Genomic DNA, 16,430 nt, shown 5'->3' on the forward strand with positions numbered 1-16,430 from the left:
AATACATCCAAAATTTAAGTGGGATGAAAAACAAGAAATAAAAAAAAGAACAAATACATTGAAAAGGACCAAAGTGACAGCCTTTTTTAACTTCATATTTTCTTTATTATTTTAAGATTAATAAATCAAAAACTATGAATTAGTGCATGCAATTGTCATGAGATTTTATTAGATGTAATGTTTAACTGAGTTCTTATATTTAGTTTACTAAAAAAAAATTAAAAAATAAATAAATAGAAACCAATAATTAAATCACATTTATACTTTTCATGCTTATTTATTGTCTATAGATATTTACGGAAATACTTTCTATGTTCTCTATATATATATAACATGCTAATTATTGGTTCATATACAAATAAATGAACTAACTCATTAATTTAAACAAAACTTTTGAGCAACTCATGGAAGAATTTTTATTCTTCCAAACATTTTTGATAGAGAGATAAAGATAATAATACGTGTTTATTTTTCTTATAAATTATAATTTTATTCGGTCAAATAACTTTAAATCTTTGAATTGATTGGGCTGACAAAATCTCAACCTAAATATTAACAATTTAATAAAAATTAAGTTTGAAAGCTACTTTCAAACTTAATTTCTTCTTGTGCTTGCTCATGAAATAGTTACTTTGAGTTAATGAACGTTCGTATTTTATTAATAATTTTTAAATACTTTGATTCAATTTGTTTTGATTTGTTAAGCATTTAAACTGAAGCAGAATAAAGTATGGGTTTTTCATATACATACCTTGGACTAAAACTGAAATTACAAATATTAGAAACTAAACTATACTTTGCTTTCTTCCTCTCATTGAATATACAAAGAATTTTTTTTTTTTTTTTCTTGAATCCTTTGACCACTAGTGTCCTACATCCCTAAACTATTCCACAGCAAAATAAATAAAAAAAAGTCCATTGCAGGGATTTTTTTTTCATATTCATAAAGATTGAAACTCGAATCACTTACGCGGCCTCAGCATCTAAACCAATTGCAAGAAAAAAAGACCCAATCATCGAAAATTCCACCACGTGTTCAACATAAATCTATGCATAATGCATGCTAACTAATTGTTGAACAGATATATTTTATAAAATGCCAACCAAGAACTGATTAAACCATTTGCAGATTCACACAGGGTTGCAAAAGACATACCTGCCTGCAAACTTGCACATGAGCGCACAAACAGAAGCACATCAACATAACTCTATTCAAGACAGAGGAAGAAAGTTCATAGTAATTTGTTTCTTTTAAACAAAAACAAATTTCTGAAACTTGAATACAATGACAAAATTACTGAACAATTGAAAAAGCAGTGCTAGATTAATACCTGTCTTCTTGAACTTCAAATCATCACCTTCTTATGAACACACGGATGCATGCCAGACCGGCCCTGATCCTGCACCTATCATCGTGTTTCCATTCATTAGCTTTTAAAGGTAAAGCTTATATAGATGAAAAACATCAACCTCGATACCTCTAGAAGGTAAACCATACATAAGAAAGAAACATCAGCCAACTTGGCAGTGACACCATGGAATAAATTTCCTCTGGATTCATATGTTATATTGTTAACATAATTTTCACAAATAGATAGACTAGGTTCATAAAGGAAGAAAAATAAAGCAAAGTAAAATAAAATAAATCAGGCTTTCTGGCAATCTATCTAGGTTAATGGCTCAATTGCAAGGCCACTGATTTCATCATAACTTAAAAAAGGGAGCTAAACAACAAAACTGATCCTGCTCAAGCAAAATTATCCTTGTACACATTCGAGAAATTCCATGCCTTCGTCAACATATCTAAGGTGATTTTCTTCCTGAATCACCACGAGCTGAACTTAAAAGGTTTCTTCATCTAATAAAAACAGTTTTCAATTTCTCTGATCAAGTATAGTTTGTCGGCAATCAGCATCCTCGAGTGACTAATAAACAAAATTTAAAAAAAAAACATTATGAGCGGATTGAGTAGAGAAAAAAAAAATGTAACAAGCAAATAGAAGTAAATGATCAGGCAGGAGGCCACCTTCTAATGGCATGTGCACATTGTGCAGAATCAGCCAGAAATCAATCTGTATTGGACTAGTAATGCCAAAGAACCGCAAAAATAGCAACAAATATGACTTTGAATAACCACTTGGCCCCCGGTTTAGATGATGCAGTCGAGCCTGACGAGGATTGGTGTGATTCTAGAGTCCGTCCTTTCAACTTAGACAATAATCTGGGTATAAGCCCAACCTGCTTGGAGTCTGTAACAAGCATTAAGACAATAAGAATCACAAACAACATAATACGGCTGTTCACAAAACTAAGAAATTGAATATTCAAGATGACACCATCACTTCTTCCCAGTGTCAACTGTATGGCACAAATTGGAAATTATAGCATTTCCACCAGCAAACAGAAAAAGTATTAGGAACAAGGTTATCATTATGGTACTAAGATCCAATTGTCAACAAACTGAACCAAGGTAACGAGAGTAGCTCTTGGCAACAACAAATTAATCCCACAAAAATCTCAATAAATAGTGTTCATGACTGCCTTGAAAGGAATGCCATCATAATGAAATAAAGTAGGTCACATTTTTTTTAAATTGTTTTATATTGCTCAGCAAGCTTAGTCATGGTTTATATCACCAGTATATCATATGCATTTATCAACAAATTACACCTTCCTAAATCAACATCAAGGTTGGCAATTGATAGCACTTTATGCCTACCTAGTGTCATATAATTTATACACCTTATATTAGAAATACAAATCCGTATTGTATTTACTCAAGAATGCAAACTATTGAAGCAAAATAGCCGCATGTGTAATATCAACTACTAAAATTCACCAAGTGCTCATGTATCTATAGCAATGACATGTCCAATTAGCACAAAGTTGTGTGTTTTTCTTTGCCACATCAAACATCACTCTAATAGAAATATCTTCCAATTTTCATTTATGATATTTATGACTTACATAGAAGTGTATTAGGCACCTCAAACAAATAGAGGTAGCAACAAGAGAACGATAGAGACTAAGTAAATCGACCAAATCAGTTGTCTCTCACATTATATTCATTTTTGAAATTTCCTTAGCATCCAACCCAAAAATAATTACAATAGATTTGTGTTTATGTCTTAAAGCTTTACAGTTTTACTAGTTTGGCGAGGTATTTAAATGATATCACAAGTCATCAATACGGTATCATTGGTATGAAGAACCATCTTTCACTTTTGAAGATGAACTTACACATTGCAAATGTTGTGAGTTTTATTCTGATTCCAAATGGTGAAAAATTAACTATCAACATTCCAATTAGAAAAGGTTACAAGTAAAGAACCAAAACTTTAAACCAAAAATTTTCAGTTATGATCTTTTCTCTTGAAATCATTACATAAGACATATGTCTGATTTGAAGGAGGCCTCAGGATTCACTTTCATAGATGTACATGGTACTAATAAGGGATGTTAATCAACAAAAGAGCACAAAATCCACTAGATCATCAGGATGCAGAATTACCTTTGCTTTTTAGCAATCGCTCTTCCTCACCAATCCTTCTCCGCAAGGCATTGAGCAATGATCCAAAATATAATGCCAATACAGTGCATGTGAAGGTGATCACATTATAAGGCATGCCAAAATCAGGAGTGGTCAAAGGCACAAGCAGAACTTCAGTGTAGGACTATAAGACAGTTCTCTTCTGCAGATAAGAAATTCAAAATTATAAAGAATTGACATTAATGGGGTATGAAATTAATAAAAAATTATTAGTCTTTATGCAGGCTTTCAAAAAGATAACAAAATCAATATTTTTTTCTCTTGAGCAGCAAAAATGTCAATGAGATACCTGAAGTTTAAGGAGCAGAGGGGGGTGTTTTAAGCAGTTGCCTTCAAGATAGCTTCTGCTTGAATAGAAATCAGGAAAACTAACTACAGCTGATGGAATGTCAAATCCCTGATTAGCATCTGGTGGATACTCATCAATGTGCAAGAATCCCTGTGACAAAAGCCAGTTCAGAAAAGTTGCATTATCAATCTTGCATTACAAATGTAAGAGGCTGTGAGTCAACAAAAATTAAAAAAACTGAAATGAGTGCAAATCACTAGAGGATTAGCCAAACAATGACCATTTATCCAATGCGTTTGTGGGCATGAAGGGGCTGGGACATACAATCTAATCAAATAATCATACCTTGTCAAAGTCCATTGCCAATGCAGCTGAGTTCATATCACAAGGGAATCTAAGCATCATTTGCAATGACCCAGGAGAAACCTTGTCTTCAGAAGGGGATACACTTATCTTCTCAAGCACATCCGCAACGGGCACATACCTCCCATCTATAAAAATTTGAAGTGTATGATAGTAAACTTTAATATACCAGCCCAGGGGACGACCTGAAAAATAACAGCCCAAACTGTACATTTGTGTGAATCACTTAAGAACTGGTCACGAGATTGAGTTGGCTGCAATGAGATAGCAATGGAGCCCCTCTCATTTCCACTTCCCATTAGAAACCTCCTTGCATGGAATGGTGCCTCGGGGCATGACCAGACTAAAGGAATCTTCCACTTAATCCCCACATCAAGAGGTTCATACTTGCTGTATTTCACAACTTTGAACTCATACAGTATTGAACTGCTTTTACCTTCCACAGAATTGTGCTCTTTAATCACCCTGTCTGGTGCAACAGACAGGTCGAAAGCTAAATTATTCCATGATTCTCCAGCTCCCAGTTTCTCAAGTTCAGTAGCCAAACCATCTTCTAGTTCAATGAATATTGAACTAGCTTTAGCAAGCACACATTGTCCAGTAACCTTCTTTTTAAACATTGACATAATAGACCAATTTGGTTGAAGGGATCTATCATAAGAATTAGGCATACCATTCCTTTGCACATTGGGTTGGAGAACTACGTCCAGTGAGCGTTTGATCAAGAATTATACCACTTGCGGCAGATGAAAACAACTGCAATCTTTGAGAGTGGTAATAACCTTTATAAATAGAAGGCCAGTCTAACAAAGAAGCTAAACCAGCTTTGTCTCGGCAAGGAAGTAGTTTTAACCAAGGAGTCAAATTCTCCGTACAAACTGCTTCACGGGGCAATGCCCCATAACGCATGGAACTTGAATTCGTATGCAGCCCCCAATGTGGTGCAGAAAATGCTGTTGAAGACTCAAGAAAATTGACAGAAGAGCAGAAGATGCCTGATAGAGCATGGGTAAGACCTTTCCAGTTCTCATCAATATCATTTACTGGAAGATCAAAGACAGCCCACATCTCAACTCCAGGGGGCTTGGCATTAATGTTTGACATGGGATCAGATCCAACCCAACTTTCATAGTTCTAATGACCCTGGGTGAAAGACAACTCAAGTTCTCTGATATGGAACTTCTTTACCTGTTTCAGCATCAAATATGTTGCATATCAAACATTGTTTGTTTTATAGCAGATAAGAAGTAACAGAAGAACATGCATAGTACCAAAAAAATAAACTTTACTGTAAGAGCTATTAACTACCGATTATCAACAGCATCATTACAAAAATGAAAAAAAAGTCTCAGATGCCTGAGTGTATGGGCGCAGATTTCAATACGCAGAATAACATACACCAAAAAAAGATAGCAATTAGCATATGCACTCAATCCATATATCACTAGGGAATTGTTAATCAAAGCATGTCAAAGTGCACCCGGTTAGATTAAGATAAGCACAACAACAACTTTCTGTGCCTATTCTTTTTTATGGTTTCCCATACATAATTTTTACACATCTCCAAATATACAAACTATGTATGCCTCAATCTATTTTCAAGAATTCTCAAATTGGTAAATATTTTTTCCAAGTAGTTCAGACTTTAAATAAGGGCATCAATACTTGCACCATAGTAGCCCTAAGAACTTGAAAGTTGAAACATAGTATGTATTCATTTATTTTGGTTTAAGGTACCAACCATGAGGAATTATTGGTTGTCAAAGTGAATGTTTTGCAAGTGAAATTTTGTATGCATAAAAATCCTCTAATGAAGTTCAGTTTGCCCATCCAACACTAAAAGGATTGCTTAATCATATTCATGTGGCAAAAAACTTTTAACTCTTAATGGCATGCCAGTTTTGTGCAAGTACAGTAGAGATTATTGAAACAATGACTACCATCTAAACTAAAATCTGATAACCAAGAGAACTGACTTGCAAATCTATGTAGTTTTACATAAAAAGCTCCTCTGAGAATTTGTTAAGCTGGGCAGCAACAAGTATGTGCAGACTCTAATCAAATAAAAAGAACAAATTTAGACAAAAGAAAGAGAGAAGATAGTCTCTACTTAAATTTCTAGTTAAGCAAAAATTAATTCCTCTAGAATTTTAAACAAAAAGAAAATAAACCATCAATGGAAATCCACACCAAGAAATCAGAACAAAAGCCATAGAATTAACTATCAAAAATCTGAAACTCACCTCAAATTACTACTAATTTCTAACCTAAAGATCAACGTAAATCCAATAAAACCACAGAAAATTGAATCAATTAAACCCTAAAAGAAAATTTAGGAAAAGAAATAGGGAAGTGTACCAGCTGTGCGATAGCCTTGGGGAAGAGATGATGGTGGTCGCCAATGGAGTCAGAAGGGGGGACTGTGCTCTGGAAGTGGAAATGGCACAGGATCTTCTTGTCCAGCAATGGCTTCAGCAACAGCTCCTCGGTGAACTCTTCTTCCCTTACCTCTCCTGCAGAAGCGATGATCCGGTCGAAGAGATCGCAGGACAAGAGGATTACAAGTAGGAGGAGAAGGGCAGGGGCGTGGATGGTCGCGGGCTCCCTAGCGGGCACCGTCGCCGGCTCGCCGCCATTGTTGGCCGAGCTCGAGGTCGAGCTCGGCCAACAATATTTAAAACTTTAATTTTGGTTTTTTTTTAATTTTTCATTTAATATTATTAATTTAAAAGTATTTCAAGTTGTATTTATTTATTTATATATTATATTATTTTAGTTTTTCAAAAAATATCAAATTATAGTGACAACAATCAACAAATATTAGTAAGCCGGCCCGCACTTACGCTGCGGTTTTATATAAATATATTAATAATTGGTTTTTATAAATATATAAATAATTATTTTTTAAAATTAATTAAATTAAAGATAGATAAGGTCAGTAATATTTAACATGAATTTTATTTTTAAATAAACATACACAGTTTTTACATAAATAGCAGTGATTAAATATTATGTGTAAATATTTTATTTCCTTCACAGATGTCACCTGAAACCACTAAATCATAATAATTATACTCTAAAATATAACCTATAATTATTTTATGTGGAAATTGCCAAAAACACCCTCTTAGTTTGCATTATTACCAAAAACACCCTCTAGCTTTTAGACTCCCTCAAAAACCCCTTCCTTTTTATTTCCATGCTTTTCAACCCCCAAAGCATGTAAATCGGATGTCAACCCGTGTTATTTTTAAAAATTTTATGAACAAAAAATGCCCTTGCATGTGGGAGTCGTGACTCAGTACCATTTTCGGCAGATGAGAGGAAGTGGGGGTTTTTCCAGTAGGGTAACCCCAAGAGAGGAATTTCATCTGGAGCCTTTTTAGCTATTTTTTTCTCAACTAGAGTCTTCGCTAAAACCATTTTCGTCGCCTCCGAGTTGTCTCTCACCGCACGAGCCTTTTGTAATCTGCAGCTTTTTCCCTTTCCACCAAAGATCTCGAAGGAGAAGTCCCCTCGCGAAATAGTTGGCATTTCATCGGGCTTTGTAAACTAAGGTATTGAGTATGGTTTTATGTTAACTGCTCATATAAAAGAAAGATTTTTTTCGGTTTTGTTTTGTGCTCCCTGCTTTTTGTTGGAAGATATCAAGTCTCGATGGGATTTCTCTCGGGGTTTTGTTAGTCCGATGGGAGATTTCTGCTAGGGTTTTGTGTTGTTTTTGCGCTTTCGTCTCAGATACACTATCTGAATAGTTTTTTTCGATTGTTATGATTTGTGTAATATTTATAATGTACAATTCCCCTTTTCATTTGATATGGTTTCAGCTTTTAAAAATGAGGTTTACGCTTTAACAAATGAGATGTTACAGTTTAAATGTTGTTGTCTATGTTTAAGTATTGTTGTCTCTGTTTAATAAACTAGTTCTCTGTTTAACAAATGATATCTCCATTTATTAACTGAATGTTACCGCTTTAAAAATCTTATATTTCCGCTTAATGTGTTGTTATTGTCGCAGGCTTTTGACTATGGCGGTCAACCTAGTTAATGGGCGATGCTATTTGACACCCTAGAGTGGAGACCTTAGTCGAATTGAAAGATAACATGACCCCTCGACATCGGGAGATCATCCCGAAGGACACCGCTTTGCAGACTGCATCGAACTCGAAGCTATCTACCAAGAGAGGGCCCTTCTTGATTCTCTATTGCAAAGGTACGATGGCCGCACTAATAAATTCGGGATCGGGGAAAGCTTCATCGAGTTTCAGTGCCTCAAGATGTGGCCCTCGCTCTTGGTCTACGCCGTGATGGCGACGCAGCTTGTGTTTAAGAAGAATAAAAATCCGATCGTTGTTCAAGGTAGGTATTTATCAAAAACCTATGAGAGACATACAGACTCCATCAAGAGCGCTCTTGTCCAACTTGTTCGACAGATGGGGGAAGAAGAAAATTTTGTCAAACTCCCCGATGGTGTACCTCATGGGGTACAGCCCTCTTCCCAAATACATCATGCTCGGTTCGAACTTGATCGCTGATTATGTCGATGATCTACCCGCCATGGGGCGATACGCACGGGGCGCAGCGACGCATCAAGTGGTCGATGGAGGACATTCCACAAGCAACCGCTCGAGTGCAAGATAGATACGCCGGGAAGAAGACCAACACAGGATATATTAAGGGGTGCTCGGTCGCGCTTAACGTATGGTTTTACGAGCTGACCGGAACGGGAAAGAAAGTCCGATTCGGCAAGATCCCAAGGATGCTGTGCTACGGTGAAAGTAGTTACCGGAAGCAAGTGACGGTAGAAACCAACTTGTCATCCCTCGAAGGAAAAGAGGTAATAAATCATGGACAATGTTTAACATAAGTCTTTAATGTTTAAACATTTTATTTAGCGTTTAAATGTGTTATTTACTGTGTAAAACTTATTAATAAAGGTTTAAACATTGTGTTTTCCGTTTAAATAAATTCGATAATGTTTAATATATAAAAACTATGTTTAACTTTAAATGTTATAGTTGAAACTGAATGATTTCGCTGAAATTGTTTGGTTTACATATGTTAGTTTCCGAGATGGGTTCCGTGAGTGTCAAGAAGAAATATATGTTGGGGCCAACCAACGGATGGATGCTATTGCTCCCGAACCACTTGCTCAAGGCGTGATGAGAGGGCGACCTCATCGTGCGCGCTCAACCCCCGCTCTCGTACTTTCCACCCCACCATGTGCACGCATTCCTCGACGCCGAGAAGCCCTCCCCACCACGCCAGATCGCAACGCCCCCTACCACGACAACGACAGTTCCCTCGACCATGGCGCACTCGCATCGCGGGCAGCTCCCACCGGCGACATTAGGCGAAGATGTCACTGCAACTCTTATGCATGCGTGCCAGATATTGATGACCGAGTTTCCTCGGCTTGTCGCTCGTATTGAGGCTTTGGAAGGACGTTCACAATCGACTGCGCCGTCCCTCCAAACAACTGAAGCACCCGGGACGAACGAGGCACCGGAATTTGACGATGACGACATCATCGGGGTGGTCATTCCAAGACGGCCACATTCGAAGATACTTGCGAAAAAAAGGAGAACAATACTGCCTCTGTCTCCACCGCCGGCTAACGATAAAATAATAGCAAAACCATCGGTGGCTGATGCTGTTACTGAGTCTGTCGCCGTTGATGACATGGCCATGACGGTGGAGGACATCGTAGATGATGTGGTCGTCGCCGCGGTGGAAAAGATCATCAACTCTCTTGTTAACGAAATCCCCGACCCGGTGGAACAGGCTGCCGAGATTGCGGCATCAAAGACGGACACAATCCCTGAAGAATAAGAACAAGCTAAGGATTTGTCTCCCGATGATGATGTTGCCGTGGCCACGGCTGAGAAGATAGTTAATTCTATTACCGTGGTCGTGGCCGTGGCCGACTGTACCGCATCAAAGCAGGACACAATCCCACAACAACAAAAACCATGTAAGGATGTGTCTGCGGTTGATGTTGTCACCGTCGTCCCCGCATCGAAGCCAGACACAATCCCATAACAAGAACAACCACGTAAGGATGTGTCCGTGGTTGATGTTGTCGCCGTCGTCCCCGCATCGAAGGAAGATGCGGCTGGTGCTGAACACCTTCAAGGCTCAACGACAGTGCTCCATGAAGACCCCGACCGATCAACGCGAGAGATGATCAAGGCCAATCAACAATGGGACAAGACGGCTCGGCAAGTCTTCGTTCCGAAGAAGAAAAAATGGGTTGGTCAATCTCGTCTTAACAAGTACGAGCAGGAGTTGATGAGGATCTTCCTTAATTGCCGTATGGACAGGTAAGTTTAAAGTTTTCATGATAGTGTTTAAATTTTGTTTATAGTGTTTAACTTTCTATTGATATTGTTTAAATCTTTATATGTTATCGTTTAAGTTTTCTACTTAACGTTTAATTATTTATAATATCATTTAACTATTTAGAATATGGTCTAATTATATCTGTTATCATTTAATCTCAGCACTGTCGTGTGGAAGAATGATGTTGTCAGCACCACACGGGCCAATTTATACACTCTGCTTGAGGGGAAGGAGATGGTCACAGATGATGTGATGGACGCTTTTTTATGCATAATACAAAAGTCGATGAGCAAAGTGCCATATCCCTACAAGAAGCGCGCCTCCATCATAAGACCGTTTGCGCTGTTTATGTCAAAACATGACGACGCACATGAGACAACTATGGCTATGATCGGAGATGTTGTGCGCAGCTTGCATAAAGTTCAAATTGTCATCCTCCCGATAATAATGAATGGCCACTTCCATATCGTCGTCCTTGACAATGACAAACAAGAATACAAGCATTATTCTTCATGCGCGGGGTACGAAAAAGACGCGTCGGACATGGTAAGTTCTTTAATTATTCCGACTGATAGTGTTTGTTATTTAATTCGGTATGTCAATCTCAACTTGCATATCTCGACAGCGGAATCTATTCGACACGGCTGTCGATATGGAGTTCGGCGAGTCGGCGACCGCAAAGTACCCACTCCTGTACGACATGGAAACCCCACGGCAAAAACAAGGAAGCGTCGATTGCGCCGTCTATGTCATGCGGTTTATAGAGCAATTACTTTGGGGTGAGAAGCTACGGCTACCGCAAACAGACGTTCCTTACCTGAGATTAAAGTATGTTACCCGCATACTTAAGAAGGGGAGGGCAGCCGGTATCCATGAGAAAGGGGGGTCGTCCGAAGCGGGTTAAATTTTGTTTTCGCAGAACAGGACTTGTATTCAATTCATTGTTTTCATTTTTCGTTGAACATGACTTGTACATGTCAATGTAAATTTTGTTTGTTTTCAATTGTAAAGCATGTTAAATTCCATTCAGTTTCATTTCATTGTTTAATCTACAGTGTGATTGTTTACATTTCAGTTTAATTATTTAACTTTACCATATATCGTTTAAATATCAGTTTGAAACAGTTAAAATTACAGGTTCTCTGTTTAACATAACACTAGCTCTATTTAAATAACTGATAACACTGTCAAGAATAAGAGTTTAAATATATGAAAAATTGGCAGTCAATTCAAATTGTTTCTCTTTAGAAGTCAGCTTTCCACAATCACCGTCTCTTTCAACGATCGCAACGCTGCCGGGATTTGTCTCAGCCACCTTATCCACATACCAAAGCAAACAACATGAGTGGAGATGTCACTGCGCCGAGGACCACCCGGGCATGCTCTTTTTCACAACCAAGCCTCGCTTGTATGGTATGTGGACACCATGTTCCCGCAACATGTCCTTCCCGAATGTCGATGGCCTTGCATAAGGGCGGGTCCTTGAGCTTCGAATCACTCGTGCGCTTACCCATTTTTTTGGACGCTTTTCGGATGTGCACGAACCTATGCCACCACCGCAAGTGTGTGACGGGTTGATTGTCTTGATTCTGAAAGTATTTTTATTATACTCTTTTGAAGCATGAAGGCGCCAATGACAACCATCGGCAGCGCATTCCACAGTCACCCGATGTTTCTCGTTCTTTATGAATTTGAAGTCAAAATTCCGTTTGATTGCATGATTTCGAAGTACGTCCCTGAAATGTTCCACACCGTCAAAACGTTGTCCAATATCCAACGTTAGCACTTCAGAATGGTCTGACGAGGATGGAAGACATCCCACACCGTCAGGGTCACCATGGGATTGAACGGGAGCACTCGCAGAATCTGAATTCCTGCCAACACTTCAGTCAAATGAAAAGATCAATATATTAAGCGGAGAATATAATATTTAAGGGATAATGCCAATATTTAAACCGTTATCAATTAACGTAAACGAATAGTCTAATATGTTAAGCAGTAACTGACATGTTTAAACAATAATGAACCCATACAACTGGATCAAATAAAAGAGAAGGAACTTACAACGAGTAAAACTCGTTTTCATTAGGATTCCGCAATGGCACATTGTCTGTCTCGACAACAAGATCAACTACACCGCATTTGAAGATGGAGTGCACGTGACACATTCGCTGGAAGTCAACATCGTTTTCTATTGGACAAACCGTTTTATATCCATCTGGTGTGATAAACTTCACCCTGACAAGGGAAACTTCGAGACCCCATCGCTCACATATCTCAGCTAACACCAACTCCCAAGAAGTCTGAGCCGTGAACATTAGCACTCTTCCCTCCCCGTTGAATCTAGCAATACCGCAAAAATTCTCCATAATATACCAGCCGAAAACCAAATCGTACGAACCAAATGAAATGAAGAACAAAAAGAAGACGAAGAAGAAGAAAAAGAAGATGTAAACAACAAACAGCAGTCAGATAGGCAAACAAAAAAGTGCACAGTTGTATACATAGAGGATAGACTAGACGTGATGTGATGTGATTGGGCGGTATTTTTCCCTCCATCCCAAGGGCAAAAAGAGAAATATATGTCAATGTCGCGGGGAAGACATATTGTCATCGCTCGAATGAAAGTTCTCACCTCAACATGAGTCTCGTTTTAAACGTCAAGCTTTTTTTATGTTTAAACAGATACATATAGTGTTTAAAAATAACAGTTTTACTTTTTTTAACTAAAAGTCTATATAATGTAAATAATATGTAAAAATTTTTAAACATCTTTATGTATGTGATTAAACACCGTTGTCATTGTTTAAAGAGTAAATCGATTATTGTATAACTCGTTTGTATTGTTTACAATGCCGTTCTTTGTTATGTCTCTGCTTTAAATTTGAAAAATACAAATCTCGATAACATTCTTATTCAATATTAACTTTATTTTTGCCCTGTTTAAATTTCATTTTTATCGCGTTTAACATTTTTCTTATGAAGTATCAACGTAATTACAATGAAATATACTTAAAAATCCAAATCTCGATAAAAAAATACATTTAATACTAATACAATACAGACATTCATTTTATTATTAAATATCGGTAGAATTACAAAATGACCATCACTTAAAAATACAAATCTCGATAAAAAAATAGAATGTAAGACAATACAAAAAAATTCTCGTTTAAGCTTCAAACTCTCCGTTTAACGCACGACGTAACCATCACGGGACGATCATTACTTTTATAGATCAAGTACACCTTTGAATACGGTGTCCACAACACTCGCTCCAGCCAGACCACATTTTTTTATTGATCAAGTTCTTTTTAAAGGATATGTGATGAACCTTCTTCTGGTAATCATCCGCAATCAACTTGTAGGTGAAACTTTTTCTTCTTGACCCAAGGCGAAACGCACTTCCGTCATTGCTTACCCGTAGAGTAGAGCAAGAAGGCGAGCATTTCGACTTGGGCAAGAAAAAAAAGTTTTCACCTACAGGCTGTTTAGGGATGACAAGAGGAAAACAATCATGACACATCCTGTAAAAAGTCTATGATCTTAAAAATGTGGTTTGAATGGAGCGAATGTCGTGAACACCAAATGTTCGACTCGACAGGATGACCATCACACAAGAAGAAGAGGAAGAGGAAGAGGAGTGGTTGCGCCAGTAGAGTATGTTCAACGAAATGGTTCTTCCTTCCCATTTATACTGCGAAATCCAACAGCCTGCTGCCGCTTCGGCTTCCGATTTTTATGTGCGACGGCAGTGGAAACGCTTGGGTAACCGAGCGTGCATTAATTACGCTTGGAGACCGCTACCACCATCGCGTTGTATATTTTAAGCGGATAAAAATACAGTTTAAACGATAAAAGAACAAATTTAAACATAGAAGCCAATATTTAAACCATAACAGATATATTTAAATCTAAAGTTCAATATTTAAACAATACTAAGAAGTATATACACAATGCCTACTCGTGACAATGATTCATTCAGCGATCTGCGATTGTGACCCGGGAGCGTGGTAATGGCTACAACACAACTTGCGGACGGGGAAGGGTGGCAATGGCTAAAACGCAACTCACCGTCCCCGGGACGCTTACGACTCGATCCTTTTTGTATCTAGCAACAGAGACAAAAAAACTCTCCATAATTTAATCGGAAGAGCTAAAAATTGAGTACACCAAATGAGAAGAAGAAAAAGAAGAACAAGAATAAGGACAAGAACAAGAAGAACAAGATATGAGCACCCTAAACTTTGTTTGAGAAAAAGCAAGCAGGAGGCATTGGAAAACTATGCATAAAGTTCGGACATGATGTGATTGGGCGTCATTTTTCACTCCTTTTGCAAGGGGAAAAAAGGAATTTCATATCATGGACCCACTTCAACTTACCGGCGGGGGGTTAAATGGAATGTAAAATATAACGGAGGGATGTCCGGGGTGTGCAAAAGTTGGAGGGGGTTTTTGGGAAGTTTTGAAAATGACAAGGGATGAACAGTAATTTTCCCTTATTTTATTAATTTTCTAATTATTTATATTATATATTTCATTAAAACATATTTATTTCATAAAATGTTAAATATAATTATTTAAAATAATTAAATCATATATTTTTAAAACTGTATTTCAAAATAAATATTTTTAAAAATTTATAATATATGAATAATAATAATACATTATTATATTAAAATTAATAAAATAATTAAATAATATGTTTTTTAATGGGAGATAGTAACCCGCCATTAAACTATCTTTCATAATAATTATTCTATAAAATATTACCCATAATTATTTTATTAATTTTTTAACTATTTATATTATATATTTCATTAAAACATATTTATTTAATAAAATGTTAAATATAATTATTAAAACTAATTAAATAATATATTTTTAAAACTATATTACAAAATAAATATTTTAAAAAATAATAATATATGAATAATTATAAATTATTATATTAAAATTAATAAAATAATTAAATAATATGTTTTTTTAGTGGGAGATAATAACCTCGGCATCGGGTTAGTTTAATGGGAGATAGTAACCCTGGCATCGGGGTTGCCGGGGTTATCAACCCCTCCCATATATTATTAACCCCAATGCCGCGATTATCAACCCTTCCACTATACATTTTTTTTTATTTCTTATTAGTTAAATTCTGGTATATGGGTTATTAAATTTTTAAAATTTTCTTATATATATTTTTTAATGTAATGTGGTGATTATAATTCTTATCTCAAAATAATATTATCTTAGGTATAGTAATTTATAATTTTATTTTGTGAAATAGAAGATATTTCTTATTTAAATTTAATGTTAAAAATTATTTTTTAATTTTGGGTTAAATTAACTTTTAAACATAATATTTAAATAATTAGTAAAAACTTTTTGTTTAAAAAATCCTTGATAATTTAAAATCTTTTAAAATAAAAATTTTAAATGAGTTAACATTTGAATTAAAAAATTAAATTAAATGTTTATGTGTGTATTTATATATATATATATATATATATAAATGGAGAGCATTTATTAAAAGAGAGGACAAACAGCTTTTTTATTTTTATTTAACACATGAAGACATTTAAGCAAAACCAGGAGGAAAGTCACAAATCACAAGTGTTCAATTTTGTAGGATGATTCATAACTAAATCTTCATTGCCCCCTAATTGTTCAGAAATATCTTTTTTCATCTTAATCTTCAACTCCTCCAGCTCATCAGTAATTTTAAAAAGTTTAGCAGCCAAATTCTCATTTGCATCTTTCAAATCCTGAATTTCATATTTAAGGTCATATAATTCTCTTTCACTAACATCTTTAATGGCAATATTATAAATATTCTGAAGATGTCTTATAGCCCGCAAAGTTGCTTCATTTTATGCTTCTTTTTTTTAA

The 16,430-nt window shown here is 36.2% G+C and overlaps 1 pseudogene; it reads right to left on the bottom strand.

The window, feature by feature from the left end:
* Positions 1-1,538: 1,538 nt before the first annotated feature.
* On the bottom strand, positions 1,539-9,514 carry LOC120277776 (annotated as a pseudogene).
* Positions 9,515-16,430: the final 6,916 nt, after the last annotated feature.

Source organism: Dioscorea cayenensis, chromosome 15 (assembly GCF_009730915.1).
Source record: "Dioscorea cayenensis subsp. rotundata cultivar TDr96_F1 chromosome 15, TDr96_F1_v2_PseudoChromosome.rev07_lg8_w22 25.fasta, whole genome shotgun sequence".
Lineage (NCBI taxonomy): Eukaryota > Viridiplantae > Streptophyta > Magnoliopsida > Dioscoreales > Dioscoreaceae > Dioscorea > Dioscorea cayenensis.